This window comes from Phaseolus vulgaris, chromosome 4 (assembly GCF_051622355.1).
Source record: "Phaseolus vulgaris cultivar YP4 chromosome 4, ASM5162235v1, whole genome shotgun sequence".
In the NCBI taxonomy this organism is placed as follows: Eukaryota; Viridiplantae; Streptophyta; class Magnoliopsida; order Fabales; family Fabaceae; genus Phaseolus; species Phaseolus vulgaris.
The window spans coordinates 29,949,511-29,957,018 of record NC_143501.1 but is presented as its reverse complement, the minus strand read 5'-3'; positions in this window follow the sequence as shown (position 1 = coordinate 29,957,018).

Sequence of the window (7,508 nt, the reverse complement as noted above, 5' to 3'; positions counted from 1 at the left end):
TATATTTCAATTTTATACACCTTCCATAATTCACACTAATCCATATCATTTAGAAATTTCACAATTTAATTGATCATATGAACTATTATTTACTTTTCATTTTAATAACGATTGGATTTACTTCTTTTAAATATTTAAATTACATGAATAAAATCAAATATTGACATTAGAAATTTGATATCAATTATAATTTCCAAATTAAAAACGTTTCTGAATGTTTAATTCACTTTATGACTTATAGGAAATGAACAAAAAGGTAGCTAAGAAAAATGACAAATGTTGTCAAAATTGCTTGAGCCAAAGAAGTTGGGACTTAAGCCCGAGAAAATTCAACTTGCCACATGGGATTTGGTTTGAGTGAATTTGATACAGAGAACACCCAAAAATTCTTGCTCAAATTCGCATAGTGTAGGGAAATTTCGCTGAGTGAATTTGAGGTAGAGAGTGTCCCAAAATTGCGGCTCAAATCTGCTTAGTGTAGGGAAATTTTGCTAAGTGGATTTGAGATTGAAATCTCTCCTAACTCTATATGTAAAATCCGCTTAAGCATAGTGAAAAATGTTGAGCGAATTTGGGGTCGAGAATACGCAAAATCTACATCTCAATGTTGGGCAAATTTAACATATTTTGCAAACTAAAATCCAACTTGTACTATAAATCTAACCTTTCAAGCCACTCAAATATATTTTTTCAAGTTGTATTTAAAATTAGTTCAATCAACATACAAATAGCTTCTTTTACCTGAAGAACTTATCTCCAAAGCAACTTTCCAATGTCTAAGTCATAAATGTTATACCAAACTTGGAGACTTAGAGCAAGTTATCCAAACATAGTCAAATTTCAATATGATCAGGGAAAACAAGTTTAGAGGGACACTTTTCTCAACTGATCTACTAAGATTGATAACAAAATCAAGCAGAAAAACATAGAATCATAAATCTTTCGAGCAAAAATGAACTTATTCCATTTAAAATTATGATCAGATAGAAATAATTCATGATTCCTCGGCTACCGTGAGGTACAATCAAAATTCTCAAATAGATAAGGTTTGGAAAGAGAAAAATGAAAAGAGAGAGAAAGAGAGAGAGAGAGAGAGAGAGAAAAATGAGAAAGAGAGATCGGGGAATGGAATGTTGCGCTTGGTTTATACGAGATTTATTGTATAAAATGTTAAATTTTTATGTTATTTATCTTCTCCTTATATGTTTTTTTATTGTTAGGTAACATTGGGATTGTGTTTTTTTATTTGTGAAAATGAGTTTAAACTACCATCATTTATTAGATTTTTATTTTTTATGCATAAATGAGACTCGAGTTTAACTCTTCTTTTATTAAAATTATAGATAGTTTCTTTTATCTTTATGAAAAAGTTTGAAAATTTCTTAAAACACCGTTCAATTCATTTTTGTGTATTTTATAATTGCTTCCCGATATGTTGACACCCTTTGTGCATTAACACACACTTGACAAATGGCGACGTGGCATGAGCTAGAAGAGTGATGAGTTCGATGATATGCCAGGTGGGGTGGCAATTTTTGAAATAAAATTGTTAGGTCAAAAAAATTGAATTTCACGCTCGTTGGACTTCTCAGTGCCCTGCTCCCTCTCTATTTTTGTTTCCACTCGTTTGTGTTGTTACAGTGACCTCCTTCCGTTTTCATTTTCGTTGTTGTTGGTCTCTTCGCTGTGGTCGTCGCCGGTATGCTAAGCTTTTTGTGTTGGTTTCGGTTGGTAATGGCAATGTGTTTTTCGGTGTGCTGTGTTTTGTTCTCTTTTGTTGGTGTGGGGTTCTGGTTTTGGTCTTCGTGTTGGTCTTGTCTTGGTCAGTATGTGTAGTTTTCGTGGTTGTGTTCCCTTTCAATGAGTGTCATTTGAGTTGTTATGGTAGGGTTGTTAGGTTAGTTAAGAACTAATTAGGGTTGAAATGAGTTGTATAATTTATTTTGTTTTGTTTTCCTTCCTTCCTTCCTTTGCCCCTTTTCTGGTGCACCATATCTGTTGTCGTTACTTAATTCCGTGAAGATAAACACATTTTTTCTTTATTATGGAATTAATGTTTATTAATTAAGTGATTGTTGTGAACGGATCATTGTTCCCTTTTATCTATGTTAGGTCTTAGTTGTTTTATATGCTTAATTAATTCCTTGTTTATTTTTCTACAATATAAGGATTTCGGTTTAATAACCTAGTTGGCAAGTGCAATATGTCATCCTATGTGCTTGCTTCATAATTTGGTTCTCGTTTTGAAAACTTTGTTGTGGTTGGTTAGATGTTAATAATTTTAGGTAGCATTTTAGGCACCAAGGACACAAGAAACAATTCACACTCTGATCAGTCATCTCAGCATTCAGGACAAGGCCCCACCAAATATCATAAGAATCTCAGCAAAAGAAGAACTGGTAGACCAAAGCATCAAATGTTCTTCCTTTTGGTCTTCTTACAAGACAAAAATGTTTGTAAATAAATTAGGTTCACTTTGGGGTCCAAATAGAAGAATAAGCTAGAGTAGGGTTCAGTTAGCATAAATTGGGGTGTACTTAGCATAAATGGGGCTTGTGCCAAGCCCACCTTTCATGACAAGTGCTTCTAGGTTTAGGGTTTCTTTGACCTACCTTCTAGAAGGTTTCTCACAAATGACACCCGTACCACTCTATCTTGTTCTTCAAGACACTCTCTCCTACAAATAGAGTGTCTTGCCTCGTGTATTTGACACACTTGAATTTGAAATAGAAAGGAAACTCTGCAGGAGTGTTTAGTGAGCTTTGTCTCCTAGAAATTGGGTCTTGTCTTGGGTGTTTGTGCACTTCAAGTGGCGGCTTTTCACCACTTATCTTGGAGTTTCTTTTCATGTCCTTTATGTTCGCATCTTCATCATCATCATCACCATATTTTTTTCTCTTTGCCCTCTATAAGTGAACTGATGAGGACCTGAGAGAGAGTGCACCCACTGACCAAGCCCAGCCTTCCAAGAGGATGACTCGGAGCATGACTCAAGATACAAGGCTTGGTCAGGATCCACTTCTAGCCAATGCTTCAGCACCTAGTCTTCTCCAGAGGATCAAGAGGAGTAGAGCCTAGGCCATGGGGGTTGAGCATCAGCTAGTGTCCTTATTTTTAATCTCAGTAGAATAGGTTTCTTTTTAGCATAATAGGGGGTGTGCTTATCATTTTAGCTTGTGCCTAGCCTTTTAGGGTAGAAAGTTGACCTAGCTTCTAGAAGATTGATCCTAGGGTGCGGCCTAGACTTTGTCAACCCTAGAGGTCTCCCCTCCCTTGTTTCCAATCATGCCCTTACTCATCTTGTTTTCCAAGGCGGGTATTCCTATAAATAGGGTGCCTTACTCCATGTATTCTCATGTTAAATTTTGATATAAAAGGAAAACTCTATACAATTTGTGAGACTTGTGCTGTCTTAGTTTAGGTCTTATCTTGTGAGAGTGAGAGCTCTTCAAGTGGCGGCTCTCATCACTCATCTTGGAGAATCCTCACACTCCAAGTGACGTGTCCATTCCATTTCCATCTTCATAAGCTTTCTATCCTTCATCTTTTCATTTCATTTCCATTACATGATGATCCTTTGTGTTTATGCTCTTGACTTTCTTCCATTTTCTATTCGGTCATCTACATTTTAATTGCTTCCTTTTATTCTCTTTCATTTCCGCAAAGCATCATCATCTTCACCATATCTTGTGTTTTTTCTTTTTGCATTCGGAAGTGAACTGATCCTGCCGGTTGACCAGAACGCAAGAGCCTTGCCTCGTCAAAGGTATCTTCCTCTGGATCGGCTTTGCACCACGCTAGCTTCCGTCCTTCACACCTCGATTCACCTCAAGAACCTGCAAAAGACACAGTGGCGCCGCTGCGGCCGATCGCGCTCCGACGCTCAAGTCAGTGACGGAACCACCAAAACTCTAAGAGAGAAAAGCTAGAAACTCAAGGAACCGTGCAAAAACTCTCTCAGCGTACTCAAGTATTCTCAAGCGTAAAGAAGTGTTCTAAACGCGCGTACCTCAGAATCTGTTAAGAGTTCCTTATATACCTGTGCATTTTCTCTCTCCTGACGGTTACACCTCTGGACACGTGGCTCGCATCCAGCTGTACATGTGTCACCATCTGGAGCGTCTTCTGCTTGAGCGCCACTTCTACTCTTCAGGCTATTCGACTAAGTTACTCAGGTGAGGAGCAACTCGGTGTATAGCTGCCTTGGAGCGCGATCTCTTCTAATGGCGAGCACGGGTGCCACCATGCACACCTTCTCTGTGGTCTCGCCTGCCGCTATCACGATCTGCATTACTTGCTCATCGTGCATTTTCTGGTAAACTTATTCTCTGGCCTTAACCTCTGGCTAGGGAATGATCATCTGATAACTTCATCCTTCATGCCCGTGCCCTTTGAAGGCCTTGAACAAGCTTTCCTGATCTTTCGGCGATGTCCCCCTCTCGGCGATCTCTGATCACTTGGTCACCTAAGCTCACATACGGCGACTACAACACAAGCCTGGTGACCGCCGGTTTAGATATGCTAGAGATCGGAGCACGCCAACTTAACGATTGGCGACTACACGAACTTCCCGATGTCCTTCCCTTCCGTCAGCCAGGTGTTCCGTTCAACACGCCTATATTACCACTTGCTGCCACGTCATCACTCCCGACTACCTGGTCGGTACATGAACATTCACACTTACTTAACCACTTGGTTAAATTCGTGTCTAGGGGGATCTTTTCTAGGTCTCACCCTATATTTGCTAAAGCTCAAATCATAAACAAAGTGTCACCCTTAAAATGAAAAAATCTAAAATCAACTCACATCATGTGGTATTCAGAGCAAGGTTATTTTATGCTTATTTGCTTTGAGTTGATTTCGGCACTTTACTTTCTTGTCTTTTACATAAGAACACAAAGGTACATGGAGTAATGGAAAAATGGAAGAGATAAAGGAAAGAAAAGCTTATGTGATGGAAGAGAATTGGTTACACCACTTGGAATGTTGTCTTCCTCCAAGATAAGTGAGATTTTCAGCACTTGAGATCTCTCTAATCACTCAAGATGAGATCTAATGCTAAGAGGAAACAAGTCTCGCAAACACCTCACACAATTTGTGCAGAGTAACTTTTCTATTCAAATTCAACATGTAAAATACAAGGAGTATGGAACCATATTTATAGGAGATGGTGCCTTGGAAAACAAGAAGCAAGGGTAGGATGGAAAACCTAAAAATGGGGTTGCCTTTAGGGTTTGACTAAGTCAAAACCACACCTTAGGCTTGTTCTTCTATAAACTAGGTCAAAAACAAGCTAAAGTGATAAGCACACCTCCCATATTATGCTATATGAACCTACTATAGCCTATCTTGCTATTTGGACCCCTAGAGTGAGCCCAATTTATTTACAACTTGTTTAATTCTTAAGAAGACTAGCAGGAAGAACAATTAAGAGTGACCTTTCTTCATGCAATAGAAGCATGTAACAACCGGTTGAAACAACTTTTTAACTGATTGTTTTTGTGGAGAATGTGAAAAAGGTTTTGAAACTTTATTTTTCTTGCTTTGGGGGTAGAAGCCTAAACTTGATTTTCCAAAAACATAGTTTTGAGATGCAAGAACATCTTCAAAATTGGACTTTCCAGTTGTAAGCTTGTCCAAGGTTTTCAAAAGATAGTGGATCTTCTTTTCAAGAAGTTCACAATTTTCACAAGCTTTTGTCTTACAACTGTAAGAAGAATTTTTGTAAACTAACTCTAGATTTTCAAAATCTTCTTTTCTCTTGCCTAGCTTTTCCTCTAGAGACTTAACTCTATTTTCCAACCAGTTATTCAGTCCTTTCAACCGGTTGAGAGAAAGTGTCAATCGGTTGGCTTCATCATGGGTTTCATTAAAAGCATCAAGCAATTGATAGTAGGTGGTACCTTTACTTGATGAAGTAGAACTCATGCTACTTGTTACTGATGCTAGAAAACACATATTAGCTTCCTCATCATGTAAAGAACTTGAGGATGAGACATCATTGTCATCCCATGCTACATATGCTTTCTTAGCTTTTCCCTTTTTCTCCTTTTTGAAGTCTCCCTTTTCTTTGACTTCATTGTTTGGACATTCAGCCTTGATATGACCCTGTTCTCCACAGCCATAGCAAGTATACTATTTAGAATTGAATTCACTAGGTTTCTTTGAACCATACCTTTTAGAAGCTTGTCTCTTTCTCAAGAATTTGCTTAATTTTCTTGATAACAGACTTATGTTCTCCTCTTCACTTCCACTAGAATCTGGTTGCTGCTTGCAAGCCTAAAGAGTTATGCTCTTGTTGTGCTTGTCTTCACTCTCTTGGACGTCAAGCCTGTAAATCTCAATCTCAAGCTCTCTAGGCTTACCAAATAGAGATGCCACAAGCGAGATCCTTTGATTCAGAGATGGCAGTGACTTTGGATGCCATGTTCTATCAAGACACTTCAATATCTTGATGTTAAGCTCCTCTTCATCAAACGTCTTACCAAGACTCATAAGATGGTTCACAATGTGAGAAAATCTCTTCAGCACATCACAGATAGATTCACCCTTTTGCATCCTGAACAGTTCATACTCTTGAATCAGAGCATGCTTCCTAACTCTCTTGACATCAGTTGTTCCTTCATGTGTGACCTCTAAGATGTCCAACATTTCTTTGGCCGAGCTTTATTGTGAAACCCTGAAAAACTCATAACAGCTTAGAGCAGATGTTATAATATTTTTAGCTATCCAATCAAACTTAGCTTTCTTATTTTTTGCCTCAGTCCACTCGGATGAAGGTTTATTAACAAAAACCTCATTTCTCTTGACTTGAGGTATGAAGGGACCATTTTCAATTGATTCCAAAATACCCTTATCAGTTGAGTGTATAAAGATTTTCATTCTTACTTTTCAAAACTAGTAATTAACCCCACAAAATAGTGGTGGCCTTTTTATAGAAGCACATTCCCCAAAAGGCATTGTATCAGCCATCAAATTTTAAAAAAAAAATAGAAACAAGGACTTGAGTAATTTTCAAGAACCTAGCTTTTGATGTCAATTGTAAAAATTAATGGCTTAAACAAGAGGAGAGTGAATTGTTTTATCAAAGATTTTCGCAAATACTTGCTTCAGAATGAATCCTTAACAAACAACTTAGATAAGCACTTAAGGGCAATCAAACAATCCAACAAACAGTTATCAGAATTTCAACCGGTTAAAGTCACGATTTAATCGGTTGTTTATAGCAGCAAAAATATTAAACAGTTAGAGAGTTTGAGAGAAAGAGAGATTTACACACACAGATTATACTGGTTCACTCAATCCCTGAGCTACATCCAGTTCTCAGTCAAACCACTGAGTACCACTAGCAATCAATCACAGATTACAAGCACACACCACAAAAATGTGACTTTGAATCAAACAAAGCTTACTCACCCCCTTTGCACACAAAAACACCTCAAGACAGAACACCCTCTGCCTTTATAGGATTTCAACAACAAACAATATGTAGAAGAACCATTACAAAA